The 14,183-nt window shown below is 49.1% G+C and overlaps 1 protein-coding gene and 1 long non-coding RNA gene across 2 annotated transcripts in view; both read left to right on the top strand.

Annotated features, from left to right (window-relative positions):
- The window catches only part of SH3BP5 (SH3 domain binding protein 5), an 80,308-nt gene that overhangs the window by 33,624 nt on the left and 32,501 nt on the right, over nucleotides 1-14,183 (top strand). The window lies entirely within an intron of this gene.
- LOC146397187 (uncharacterized) lies at nucleotides 4,470-7,038 on the top strand. The gene is made up of 2 exons (XR_014825070.1): nucleotides 4,470-5,580; nucleotides 5,893-7,038. It is a non-coding gene; the product is annotated as an uncharacterized LOC146397187 (long non-coding RNA).

Below are 14,183 nucleotides of genomic sequence, written 5' to 3'. Positions count from 1 at the left end.
CGCCCACTGAGGGCTGGTACTATGTGAGCCCTACTGTGTGCACATCGTGTCGTTGGGCGCAGGACGGGGGTGATGGGAAAAGAGCCCTTGGAAAGCGAAGCCCCAGAAACCAAGAAATATGTTGAGATCAGTGCCATTGAGAATGAAGGGCCAGGACTTGGGCATTCCTATTCCTTCACCTGCTCCATGTACCCCTCAGATTTGAACCCCCCAGGTGCATTGGTGGTTCTGCTGAGATCCTAGCTATGTGTTCAGGTTTTACACTCTGAACCCTGAGCTGAGCTGTCTGGTTGGAATGTGCCAGATGTGTTGCCTTTTTTCCTAGACAGACTGGCTGCCCGAAGCCCTTCCTCCTTCCCTGGCCAGCTGCCCTGGGCTGCACAGCATCAGAGTGCCCATTACATGTTGGTCTGTGACAAGCCTGAGCAGTCAGCCCTCTCTCCGCCTCCCCACCCAGACCTCCAGCTTTTCAGGGAGAAAAAAATCTTCTCCAGAAGGTGCTCACCAGTCCCTAGAAACTCCCCAACCCTCGGGCATCCTCCCTCCAAAGTACCTGTGTGCCACAACCTTCAAGGTGCCCCCATGTTGGGGACATGTCTCCTCCAGCTTAGCCTAGGGTATTATTGGTCTTGACCTTGCAGTACAAAGGGTTCTGGTTATGTGTGAGGAGAAAAAAAAAATTCTTTTAACAGTTCCTGAGACATGCGGAAGTTCCCGGGCCAGAGATCGAACCTGAACCACAGCAGTGAAAATGCAGAGTCCTTAACCCCTAGGCCACCAGGGAACTCCAGAAAGTTCTGATAATTTAATGTAAACATTGGGTCAGTGCTGCGGAGGTCATGAAATCTCACCTTCTGAAATTCTTCATCACTTAAGTTTGTGATCCGTTAATTCTTTTGAGGCCACAGATATCGATTTCAAAATATCCCTCTGCTTATGCCATGGAAGACTGAAGAGTGGTGTGTGTGAGCTTCCCCTTGGAGCTGAGGCAATGGCTTCCTTACCTGGAGCTGGCTAAAGGGACGTTGGTGTTCAGGGACCTCTAGAGGTTGGCTCCTCAGGTGGCCAGGTCCAGCTGATGGGCAGTGTCCCTCTTTAGCTGAGCTGGTCAGATGCATTCCCGCCATGGCGTCTTTGAACTTGTGGTCCCTCTGCCATTGTCTTAAATGCAGGATCTGTGGTCCACTCCATCTTTTTTGGTTTTCTGCTCAGATGTCACTTTTATCAACCAGGCTTTCCTGGGCTAAGAGTTAAGTCACAACTGCCAGCCCACCATCTCCACCATCCCAGCCCTTGCTCCTGGTTTGGCTTGTCTCCGTAGCAATTATCATGCCCCAATCTGTTGTTATTGTTCACTTGTTTACAGTCATGAAAGTCCACAAGTTCCTAAACAGGGGATTTGGTCTGTGCGGATCATTGCCATGTTTGCAATACCAGCTTACCAAAACTGTTCGGGTCCGGAGCAAATGAACAAACGAACCGATGTGTGAATGATGAGGTTGACCAGATGTTCCTCCTGGCCCACCCTTGGTGTTTTGAGCCTTCTGTCTCTGTTGCTGCTTTACTCACGGGTTTTTTCCTGTTCATGGCTAGGTGAGCAGAGGAATTAGGAGTGTGACCAGCAGATCCAGCTTTGTCTGGGTTGAGTTCATTCAAATCTAATTTGGCGGGTGGGTCCCCAGTTGGCTGTGACACATCTCAAATAGATTTCATACCACTCCCCAGTTGTCTTTGATGGAAAAAGAGGTCGGAGGGAACTGGATTGGGAGGGTCCCACTCTGGGCTGCAGAGAATTGTGGCTTTTCTCCTTCCTCTCTTCTCTTGGCCAGCAAGGACAAGGGTTGCGACAATTACTGAGTCCCTTGGACTAGCCTCTGAGTCATCAGGTCTCATGAGATAATTACCCAGACCCTGGGGCTGAGTGACTCTCCATCAGCTGGCAGAGCCCACGCTGAGTATCGAGGGAATTCTGCTTGGCTTTATGACTGCAAACCCTCCCCTTAAACTGCCTCCTTGCAGGTGGGCAGGAAGAAGGCTCAGAGTGACCCCTTCCCTCAGCCCCAAGGGACCTTGCTGGTCTCTGGCCGAGGAACTGGAAGGATGCTCAAAGGCTGAGTCTGGGAGTGGATGTCGCTTTTCATTTCTGAGGATGGAGGGCCTTCTGGGCTGGGCTAGGCGGCTAAGTTCTTTCTGTGCATCAGTGTCCTCTGACCTTCCTAGTGGTGAAGCTGCTGCCAGTTGGGGTTTCCTGTTTTCTTCCTCTGGTCTTATTCCCACCCCTTCCTTTTTATATTTACAACACCTCCTGACTGTGTGTAGCAGGGATGGTCTCTGAGAGATGCCTTTGAAGTATCTTCCCCAAGTGTGTATGTGAGGCCCTACATACACACGCATAGCCTCAGCATCCTCATTTCTGTGAAGGCAGTGACCTGAAAACAGTGAAACAGACATGGTCATAAACCATTACAGTCACAAGGTGTTCTTATGACTTAATAAGATAATGTTTGATGACAGAATTCCTACATAACCTTAAGTTTTGGCTTCATTTTAAAAAAAAAATTGTAGAGGAGTTTTCTTATGGCACAGTGGGTTAAGGATCCGGTGTTGTCAGTGCAGCGGCTTGAGTTGCTGCTGTGGTGCGGGTTTGATTCCTCGCCCAGGAACTTCCACATGCTTCAGGCACAGCCAAAAAAAAAAAAAAAAAAAAAAAAGTAGAAAATTCAGTAAATACACACAAAAAAGAAAATAAGTCCCTATGCCATCTTAATATTTGATGTATCTCTCTTTTTTTTAAATAAGAGATTATACCATAGTGGTGGTTTTATAATGTCTGTCTCAGTGGAACAATAGATACTTACAAAGAGAAGGACTTCTACAGTTTGGTTTTCTGTGAAGAGTTTACAAAGATATGCAATCACTGGGGCAAGTAGAAATTATGTCTGCTCATCAGAAATTTGCACTGACTTTCTTGTTCCTGATGTCAATTCATTTTCGTACCATGAGTCATGAGTCAGATTAGGTCCTGTGATCTTGAAAACCCTGTCCAAATTCTTCCAAGAGGAGGCAGAAAACTTTTTTTTTTTTTTTTTTTTTTTTTTTTTACTCTAGGCTGGGGTGGGAGCAGGAAACTGGCTTTGATTTATTTGAGGTTTTTGTCTGTGAGCCAGAGCTTGTTTTTAAGGTGGCTTTGACGTATCTGCCAGCCCATCTGGCCTTCAGTGTGTGGCTGGGGACATTCTGACGAGGGGGGCGGAACCCTTGTGACTCAGGAAAATTAACTGGCAGAGAGTTTCTTGCTTACTCTGCTCCCTGGGTTCTAACCGGTCTAAGAGTGGCTCTGGGCCTGTCATTTTATCATTGCTGGTCCCAGCCCTTGAGAATGTTTTCCTCTGTGGTGAACTGTATTTAATATAGGATTTACCATTTTAACTTTTACTTTTTAGGGCTGCATCCATGGCATATGGAAGTTCCCAGGCTAGTGGTCAAATCGAGCTATAGCTGCTGACCTACGCCACAGCAGCAGCAACTTAGGATCTGACCACATTTTGTGTATTCATTCATCCATTGGTGGACATTTGGGCAACACCTTGTTATTTTTAAATGGTTGGAATATGTCAGAAGACTTTGCAACCCCGAAGGCCAGCATAAATGCAAAATAGTGAGGGTTATTCAGGGCTGTCCACTGTCCGTTTTGTGTTTATGGGACCAAGTAAGTTCATGTCCTTTAACCTCCTTTGGGGACGTGAGTGAGGAAGTGTTTGAAACTTAGAGTGACTTAGCTGTAGGACAGCTGATAAAGCTCAGCCTCTGAGCCTGACAGCCTGGCTCTGGATCCCAGCTTTACCACTGAATAGCTATGGGACCTCGGTAGGTTCCTTAATTTCTGTGCCTCATTTTCTTCATCTGTAAAATGGAGTTGTACATCAGGTAGCTTTTGTTGTGAAACAAATCAAACACAGTGGTTGAGATATTCATTTTGCTTGTGACTTTGCTGGGCAGGTTTTCTGATCTCGGGTTTGGCTGATTTCATGAATATACAGTCAGTTGGTAGATTGGCTGGGGGCCGGCTGAGCTGGGATGGCTTTATCTGTCAAGCAGTTGGTGGATTGTCAGCTGAGGCTTCAGGGGTGGCTAGACCACATGCATCTCATCCAACAGGCTAGCTTGGGCTTCTTCCCTTGGTGCTCGGATTCTGCGAACAAAAAGGGCAGGCCCTTTTCAAGCCTCTGCTTGTATCACATTTGTTAATGTCTCCTGTTGGGCGGAGGAAGTCACATAGCTAGTCCAAATGCAAGAAGTGGGGAAAAAATAAACTCTACCTGCAAAGTACTTGCAAAGAATTATAGCCATTTTTTGGTTGTTTTTTTTTTTGTTTTGTTTTGTTTTTGCAATTCACCAGCGTGATTAAGTTAGTAGGTGTAAAGCATTTGGATGAATGAAAAACAGTATGAGTTTTTATTCCAGATGTGTTTTTTTTTTTTTTTTTTTGTCTTTTTGCTATTTCTTGGGCCGCTCCCGCGGCATATGGAGGTTCCCAGGCTAGGGGTTGAATCGGAGCTGTAGCCACCGGCCTACGCCAGAGCCACAGCAACGTGGGATCCGAGCTGCGTCTGCAACCCACACCACAGCTCACGGCAACACCGGATCGTTAACCCACTGAGCAAGGGCAGGGACCGAACCCGCAACCTCATGTTTCCTAGTCGGATTCGTTAACCACCGCGCCACGGCGAAAACTCCTCCAGATGTAATTTTGTATCAAATACTGTATCTCTAAAGTCAGTCTGCTACATTAAAACAAAACAAAACACCACAACCACAACTGCAAAACATACTCTATAGATAGAAGGTAGCAGAAGAAGCAGTCTTCTTCGGCTGGAAGATGTGGAGACAGAAGGGTGACCCCAGGCAGGATGGGAACGGAATGAGATGCTTGTGAAGATAAAATGTGGCAGAAGATTGAAAATGATGATGAGAGGGTAGCTGACTGAGCTTGTGATGATGGAAAGCCCTCCACGCCTGAGTAGATGAGTGGTGCAGACCTTGAATGCATGGGAAATCAGGTTTCCAATGAAATGAGGCAGGTCACGTGCATCACATCCTTATGTTAATTACAGGAGGAACAGAGGGCTGTGGTCTCTGTTGGGAAATCTGGACTTCGATTTTGTTTGCAGAATATCTGTGGAGAATAGGAGGCCCAGGCTCTGCAGAGCTGGGATGCACACTCAAGGGTATGTCATGTCTGGGTTATACGCTTTACTTGTCCAGCTATTTGTTTTTCTTCTAGTTCATTGTTTTCTTTCATTAAGCAAGTATTTACAGGGTTCCCTCTACATGTTGGGTACAGTTGGGCCACTTGTCAAGAACAGAACAAAGGCTCTGTCCTGTAGAGCTGACATTTCCCTCTTAACAGTCTTTTTTTTTTTTAATGGCTGCACCCACAGCATGCAGAAGTTCCCGGACCAGGGATCACACTTTGCCACAACAGTGATAATACCAGGTCCTTTAACTGCTAGACCACTAGGGAACTCTGCCTTTAGCAGTCTTATAAAAGTTGTGTGGGATGGCGTATTTTGGGCAAAAGTAGGATTTTTTTTTTTTTTTTTTTTTTTTTTTTTGTCTTTTGTCTTTTTGTTGTTGTTGTTGTTGCTATTTCTTGGGCCGCTCCCGCGGCATATGGAGGTTCCCAGGCTAGGGGTTGAATCGGAGCTGTAGCCACCAGCCTACGCCAGAGCCACAGCAACGCGGGATCCGAGCTGCGTCTGCAACCTACACCACAGCTCACGGCAACGCCGGATCGTTAACCCACTGAGCAAGGGCAGGGACCGAACCCGCAACCTCATGGTTCCTAGTCGGATTCGTTAACCACTGCGCCACGACGGGAACTCCCAAAAGTAGGATTTTTATTACTGATCTGCATTGATGCCTGTGGTGTATGTGTGTGTGGGGGGGTGCCATCCCCCCCACCCCCATTTGAGAAATGGAGTGAGGCCTTGCTCCCAGGGAAACAGAGGGTCCTTCCCGAGAGCCTCTGGTCACCATTTCATCAACCAATCCATTCATAGTCTTGTTCCATGTGTGTTTCTCTTTCAAGACACCTTCTTTAATCTATATTTCATACACACAATTAACTCTACACAGTGTTTCTTGACAATAAAACATTAGCCAAGAAAGGAGGAATGTTTTCTTCATCCTGGGGATGTAACTGAAAAGTTCCCTAGCTTTCAGCCTCACACGCTGTTGCTCGCTATGCTTTTTGTTTTTAAATTGAAGTTTAGTTGATTTATAGTGTTGTTAGTTTCTGCTGTACCGCGAAGTGAATCAGCTAATACATATATATATGTATTCTTTTTTCAGATTCTTTTCCATTATAGGCTATTACAAGATATCGAATATAGATTCCCTGTGCTATACATAGGTCCTTGTTGTTTATTTTTTATACACACACACACACACACACATGTATATAGTAGTATGTATATGTTAATCCCAAACTCCTCATTTATCTCTCCCCCTTCTTTCCCCTTTGGTTACCATAGATTTGATTCTGAAATCCGTGAGCCTATTTCTGTTTGTAAATAAGTTCTTCAATGTCGTTTTTAAAATGAAATTCACATGGTGTTTGTCTTTCTCTGTCTGGCTGACTTCGCTTAGTATGATCACGCGTGTTGCTGCGTGTGGACCACTACGCCGTCTCGATTGGTGGTGACTCTCGGGCGTTGTTGCCACGTGGAGTCCACACATGTAGCCACGTTTCTGCAGCATCGTTGTCCACTGCAGACTCTACGTTAGCACTGACCAGAGCTGCCTCTTGCGTAGATCTGCAGGTTTCCTCTTCGTTTTTCTGAATGTGCCGCATTGTTGATTCATTAACACTGAACTAACAACCAGTGTGACTCACACCTGGAAGCTGCGCGTCTGAAACACGCATTTTCTCCGTAAGGGGGTCAGCCACCTTCCTGTGCTGTGAACCCTACACAGCACTTAGCACTAGGCTTGGGTGCCAATTCAGAGAGAAACCACTAATGCAAAGCACAGAAACATGAAAAACGTGGCACCCAACAGGACGTGTGTTTGGAGCGTGAGAGCTGGGCCAGAAGGCAGGGGTTCTGCCATGTTTGGCCCCCGCTGGCATCGTACACATTGAGACATACATGATTTTGCTTCCCTGGGCTGGTCCATGAATGACCCTGACAGTGCCATACATAAATGTTGGTTTTGGGGGTTGCAAATAATTGTGGCAGGTAGGCAAGTTCACGGATGCGGGATCCATGAATGAGGAGGATCAGCTGTACTCAGAGAGTGGAAAGCCCAGTGGGGAGGATCACCTGCTAGAGAACAGGTTTGATGGCACAGGTGTAGACAGCACCAGAAGACCGGTGGAATGAGGCCACTGGGGGCATGTGTGTCTGGAAGGCTGGGGAAGGCACACCTGAGCCCCTGCCTACGAGAGAGTCTGGGTCAGAGACAGAGGAGCTGTAATCCAAGGAGGACTCCAGCGTGGATGTGACCTGGAGTGAGTCCATCTGGCGGGGTCTGGGGGAGCTGCAGGACCAGGTGGGGAGGGAACCGTGTGGCCTGTTGAGGGAGGGCCTGCAGCCCTAGCCCGGCCTCCTGACTGGGCTGAGAAGCTGCAGCACAATTGTGGTGGCTCTGGTATGTGGGCCCTGGTTGCGCTGGAGAAGCTGATGTGGCCCTGATGCCCATGTCATGTCTAGGAGTGTGCTGGGCACCCCGGGTCCTGCTCTAGGCAGGGATGCCATTTAGCTCCATCCTTTGACCCCACAATACAGACAAGGAATCTAGTCTTGCATCCCAAAGACCATTCTCTAAGCCTTCACCTGAGCCTCTGTGGTGTCGTGATCTCACCTGGGAGGGTACGGAGGGGGACTGGGTCTGACGAGGTGGTTAACCAGCTGCTAAGTGCAAGTCCTGAGAACTCCAAGGTCTGACTCAGATAGGGGGAACATGAGGTGCAGCTTTGGGAGAAGGGGTGGGCTCACTCTCCCGAAGGTTCTGGCAGTGGTGGCTGCCTCAGTGGGAGCCTTAGGACGATTTAGGCACATTGCCAGGAGGGTGTGCTCGGTGTCAACGGCACAGAGGTGACAGTTGACTGGTATACAGTGTGTGGAGATAGAGCCGAGTCAGGGGTCAAGGACAGAGGGGAGGAGGAAGAGAGAGTTGTTTCAAAGCTCTTTGTATTCCAGGTACTTTCCCAAGTGCTCTATGCGCACCAGGGCACTGTTTTTAAAAAACCTCTTTGGAGAGGAGGGAACTGAGGCTTAGAGAAGTCGGGTTATTCAAGGGGCTCCCATAGCCCCCATTTTTCAGGATCTACAGGGCTCCTGGTCCTACAGGGGTCAGTCCCTTGAGGACATGAACCCATCAGGCCTTCTCAGAAGGTCATTATTGTCGTCACACGGCGGGGACAATCACTGAGGCTCAGGGAGGTAAAGGAATGTTCCCAGACCACGAGCCTTGTTAGGACAAGAGGGGAGATTTGAACCCTCATCTTCTGGCTGCTGCCTGTTGCTCAATGCCAGTATTTAGGGGCTTTAGGAAACTTAACTACATGCTGACACATCTTAGGGGTGCAGGTAACAGAAATAATCAGCTTGTAGGGCTAAAAGGAGAGGCTGAACTTATCTGTAGGAATCTCGCTGCCTTTTCTGCCCTAGGTGGTTCTCGCTGACTCAGTGGTGGCCCTTGGACACTTGTTCCCCTCCTGGGACCTGAGTGTAGCTGTATCCTGACCCCCTTGTTCCCAGTCGCTGTTCCTGCCTACCTGCGTGGCAGCTCTCCGCCTGGGGCTTGGGTGAGGAGGTCGGTTGGTGACGTCCGTGCCCCTGGCCCCGGTCACATTCGCATTGGGTGGCCACAGGCCAGTTCCTGGGAACCTCATCACCCGGGCGCCTGGGCTGAGGGCAAGCAGCTGGGTGACCAGCCACGTGTCCCCAAGCAGTGTTCCTGGTGATTTACGACAGGGTAGGGGGTGTGCTGTTAACCCTCCCTTGCCCGCAGGACCGTGTCCTGCCTTGCAGTCTTGGTTGGAGATTCTGGGGAAGCAGCAGCCCAGAATCTTGCATCAAGATGGGGTCAGTGGGAGAGTGCCTGCTGTCACGCAATGGGGGCAGCAGCGTCTTGGGAGCCCTGGGATGCAGGTTTCATCCCCAGCCCAGCACAGTGGATTAAGGATCCGGCTTTGTCGCAGCTGAGGCTTAGATTGCAACTGCAGCTCAGATCTGATCCCTGGCCCGGAAACTCCGTATGCAAAGGGGCAGCCAAAAAAAAAAAAAAAAAAAAAAAAAAAAAAAAAAAAAAAAAAGGTGGGGTCAGTGAGGAGATGAGGGGCAGTCTCTGAACACAGGTGAAAACTCCTGATATAGAACAGGCTTAGAGGCGTCTGTCAAAAGGACCCACCCCCCACCCCTTTTGCCCACCCCACTGCCCCTCCTTGGTGGGCTCTGCCTCAGGCATCCTCCATCTTCCTGTGGCTGGAGCAGAATGTGGCTAATCTGAGGTTTTTCTCTCCTGTGGGGTGAGGTCCACTGGCATTTGACCCTTTCTTGCCTGGCAGGTGGCAGGAAGCCAGGAATGAGGCTGGTGGCCAGCAGAGTCTCAGCGGGGCAGCATGAAGCTGGAGATGCTCCCCAGCCCGTCTGGTTGGTTGGAAACTTGTCAGGGACCATCTCCTTTTTCCTTCACTGAGGCCTGGCTGCTTACCTAAAGTCCCTCTTGGTGGGTGACATGCTGCCTGAAGCGGACAGATGTGGTGTGTCACCGCAGGACGGCAGTTGGAGGGGAAGCAGGATGTGGAGTTTTGCTCCACAAATCTGAAACCACAAGGCTGCTGGGATGTTTCTCTTTTTCTTTTCTCCCCACCTCCCTCCCCACTTCCATCAGTCGCCAGTAAAATCAATACAATCACTGCATGGACATGGTTCACCCCGTCCTCTCTCTCCCCTCTTGTAAACCAGTGGCATCCCATGGAGGCAGCACTAGGGGGACTGGTTTCTCAGTTGCAGAAAATCAGAGCATGGGATATGTTTTTGCTACAAGTTTCTTCCACACAGGCCTTTCGTGTTGCCAGGCAACAAGGTTTGGTCTCCAGCTAGTGGGAACATTCTCTTGAGCATTTTGACCTAACTTCCTTCGCCTGGGTCCCCCACCCCCACCCCACTTTCCTCCCTTCCTCTCCTCTCCCCCACCCCTCCCAGTGTGACTTCATGTCCCCCCTTCTCTTCTAGGAAAACCTCCCCCTCAGAATCTGATAGGCTCGTTCCTTCTGAGCAGTGGGTGAATAATAAGGCTTTGAGATTTACGATCTTTGGACATTGGAGTCCTGCTTGGAAAATACTCGCATAGCTTAGGACATTCTGCTTCCGGCCTGGTGGGATGCTGATTGCCAGCTTGAGGCCAGCAGGAGCTTCTTGGAACGTGTGTGGAGGAACCATCAGCGTCATACCAAGAGGGAAGGGCTGAGGAGTCAACGCTGGTGATGAGTTTTCATTTCTGCCTAGTGGAAGGTCCTGGTGGAGTCCAAGCCAGAGGTGGGGTTAGCAGACAGAATACTGGGCACCTGTCACCCTGCTCCATTTGAACTTCAGATCGTTTCGGGGTTTTTTTGGCGTTGCTCTGTCCCATACAGTAGTTGGGGTACCCTTCACTAAAACAGACGATGTGTTTACCTGAACTTCCAATGGAACGGAGAGTCTTGTATTTCTTATTTGCTAAATCTGGCAGCCCTGCCGAGGAGGGAACTTGCGGTTTGAGTCATCAGCCAGATGGAGAAAGTGGTTTCGGAGTCAGCCGCCCCTTCTGAGGGCTCCTGAAGTCACAATGTGTGGAGCTGTGGAGAGGGTGTGGTCCCCGCCTGGCAGGTGTGGCGAAGGTGCAGGTCAGGGCAGGAGGTGGTTCAGTGCTGCTAAAACACCCTCAGGTCGCTCACCCTGCTGTCCTAGTCCTCAGCCTGGCGCTTCTGTGAGGAAATGGGGTGTCAGAGATAAGTGGGCAAATCTGAGACCTTCTCTGTCCCCTCCTGACCCCCTTCCTTGACCGATGATTTCTGAAGGGCTCCATGGGTGGCCACACCCACTGAGTATCTTCTGAATCACCTTCCAGAAGGCGGGCTCCGCAGCCGTTCTTCCTCTGACTTCCCCAGTGCTGGCCTCCTTCCAGCTTTCCCCTCTTCCCCATCCTCGAGTGCCTTTAGTAGTTCGTTTGGTCATTTCTTCATGTGCTTGTTTATTCATTTTTCCATTTAGAATTTCCCTAGGCCCAAGGGAGCTTGCATTCTCATGACAAAGGGTGCCTCTTTGCTTCATTTAAGGCAGTGATCTGCTGGTTTTAGGAAGCCTCACTTTGAGGAAGTGGTTCAAGTGGAAGTAACAAAAAAAAATATCACGTGCTCATCAATTCAGCACCAGCCTCCAGCGTGTTCCCCGGCCTTTTGGTAAAGCACTGTGCTGCAGAGAAGGTGCCAGGCGTTTTTTATTTCTAAAAATCATGGTGTATCTTCTAAGAGTTTCTCTCATTCTTTGAATTTAAGTTCCTTGACCTTAGGCTTAAGCCACCTGAGTGAAGTTTCTCTTTAGACAGAGATGACTGGGAGACGTTTTCACACTGACCCTGAGCACCCAACCAGGGTGGCTGAAGGCATCTGTAGTGGGCCTCTCTGAGGGCAGTTGTTGGAAGGAAGTCATGAGATGTAAGACACTGTATGAATTTATATGGATTCTTCTTCTCTCTGGCCCCATACTAACCCCAAGGCCATATGAAGATATACAGATGAACTTCTACAGCCTAAAATTCTGAAATTTGTATTGCCTTATGTACAAAATAATGGATTTAGCTTGTATCAACCAGGAATTGCATTGGCTGCAAGTAGCAGAAGACTGAACAACAGTGGCCTAAACACACAAGAATGCCTTCTCTCACCTAAAGGAAGACCTGAATTAGGCGATCTAGGTTGATGCCATGAGCCCACGATCATCTGAGATCCAGCATCCTACGTATTGCTTAATCTTAGTATGTGAGTCCCATCGTCAAAGTCACCTCATGGTCCAAGATAGCCCCAGGAGCTCCAGCCATCACATCTGTATTTCAGGATAGAGGGAGGAAGAGAGGAAGAGGAAGGGACATGTGCCCTTCCTGTTTTAAAGCATCTACTGAGAAGTCCCAGACAATACCCTGCTTCTGTTTCAGGCCTAGGACATAGTCACATGGTCATGGGGAGTGCTCCATGGCTTGAAGTTTTTTAGCTTGCAGGGTTCTTTCTGAGGATGAAGGGAAGCATAGGTTGGGGGCCAGCTAACCAACTTTTCCAGGTCTGTGCTGTGGTTACTTACTTTTAAGAGAGGCTCTTGGTTGGAAAGAGTGAGAATTGGGCGTATGTGACCCACAGAGCAGGCACAGCGCTCCTCTAAGGAGGGAAGTGCAAATGATGCAAATCCTGTATCTCTCTGCTGCATCACTTCCATCCCTGTGTGCTATTTACAAAACTTCCTTTCCTCTGCATTGTGTTGGAGTCCCAGGAGGAAATGCGAACTTCCTATAAAGCTGTGTCTGTGTGTGTTTGTGTGTGTGTGGTCTTGTCAAGTCACAGAATCCATTCATACTTTCTTTTAGCAGATGCTAATTAAATCATTTCCCCATCACCTCTTCTTTGGTGGAAGCCCTCATGGCTGGCCTGGGTTATTGAAATCGCCTTTCAGCTGATATTCCTGTCTCCCAGTGCCCCCTTCTCCACTTCTCCCCACTCCCTTCCAACTGAATCTTGCCAAAGTCAGTTTTGCTGATAGTCCTGCTCAAAAACTTTAGTGGATGTGATGGTCAATTTTGTGTGTCAATTTGGATGGACCATGGTGCCCAGGTGCCTGTTCACAGACATTATTCTGAATGTTTCTGTGAGGGTGTGTATTGGATGAAGTTGATATTTACATCCATGGTATTCGAGTAAGTAGATTGCCTTCCGTCATGTGGGTGGGCCTCACTCAATCAGTTGAAGGCCTGGCTAGACTGGAAGACTGACCTCCCCTGAGTCAGAGGGAATTGTGCAGCAGAGGCCTGTGGACTTGCCCTGCAGCACCAGCTCTCTTCTGGGTCTCTATCTAGCCTGCTGGCCCACCTTGCAGATTTCGGGCTGCCAGCCTCCATGATCATAAGCTAATTCCTTAAAATAAATCCCTTTGTATACACAGCCTTTCCTCAATTTATGGTGGGATTGTGTCCCAGTAGACCCATCATCCGTCGAAAATATCCTCAGTTGAAATTGTATTAAAGGAGTTTCTGTAGTGGCTCAGTGATTAACGAACCCAACTAGTAACCATGAGGTTGCAGGTCCAATGCCTGGCCTCGCTCAGTGGGTTAAGGATCTGGTGTTGCCGTGAGCTGTGGTGTAGGTCACAGACGTGGCTCAGATCCCATGTTGCTGTGGCTGTGGCGTAGGCCAGCAGCTGTAACTCCAATTGGACCCCTAGCCTGGGAGCCTCCATATGACGAAGGTGCGGCCCTAAAAAGACAAAAGACAAAAAAAAAAAGAAGAAGAAGAAAGTGTATTAATACACCTAGCCTACCGAGCATCCCAGTTCAACCAGGCCCACCGTACACAGGCTCAGAACCTGTACCGAGTGGGCAGAACCCTCTAGCACAAGGCCTGTATTCCAAGGTCGACTGTCTCATGGAATTTATGAAATGCTGTACTGCAGGGGAGAAACAGAACGGGGTCCAGACGGTCATCAGCGTATTGCGTGTTAACCCTTGCAGCCGCCCTGCCCAGGATCAGAGACGGAGTCATACCGCACATCGCTCAACTGGGGAAAGGTCTGCATTTGAACTGTGGTTTCTCCCAAATGCGTATGACTCCCGCACCATCGTGACGTTGATAACTTATAAGTTGAACCATCTTAGGTTGGGGACCATCTGTGTGTGAACATCCCATTGGTTCTGTTTCTCTGGAGAACCCTGCCTGACAGCTGCTTCTGGCTCTGGTGACAAGCCCGGACCTGAGCAGCACACAAGGCTTTTCCCAGCCCGTCTCCTCGCTGAGCCTCTGCCCCTGCCCAGGCTCCATCACACTGTTTGACTCACAACCTCTGGGCACATCACAGGGTGTTTTGCATCCACACACATCCTGTTTTCCTTGACTGGGGTGTTTTCTTCCTCAGACTGACTAGCTCTGTGAGGTT

This window comes from Sus scrofa, chromosome 13, assembly GCF_054392235.1.
Source record: "Sus scrofa isolate SSC_HxYL_T2T_F1_AM1 chromosome 13, Sscrofa_HxYL_maternal_Yorkshire_Landrace_v2.0, whole genome shotgun sequence".
Lineage (NCBI taxonomy): Eukaryota > Metazoa > Chordata > Mammalia > Artiodactyla > Suidae > Sus > Sus scrofa.
Note: the sequence above shows the minus strand (reverse complement) of the source record. Positions and strands in the feature narration are given on the sequence as shown.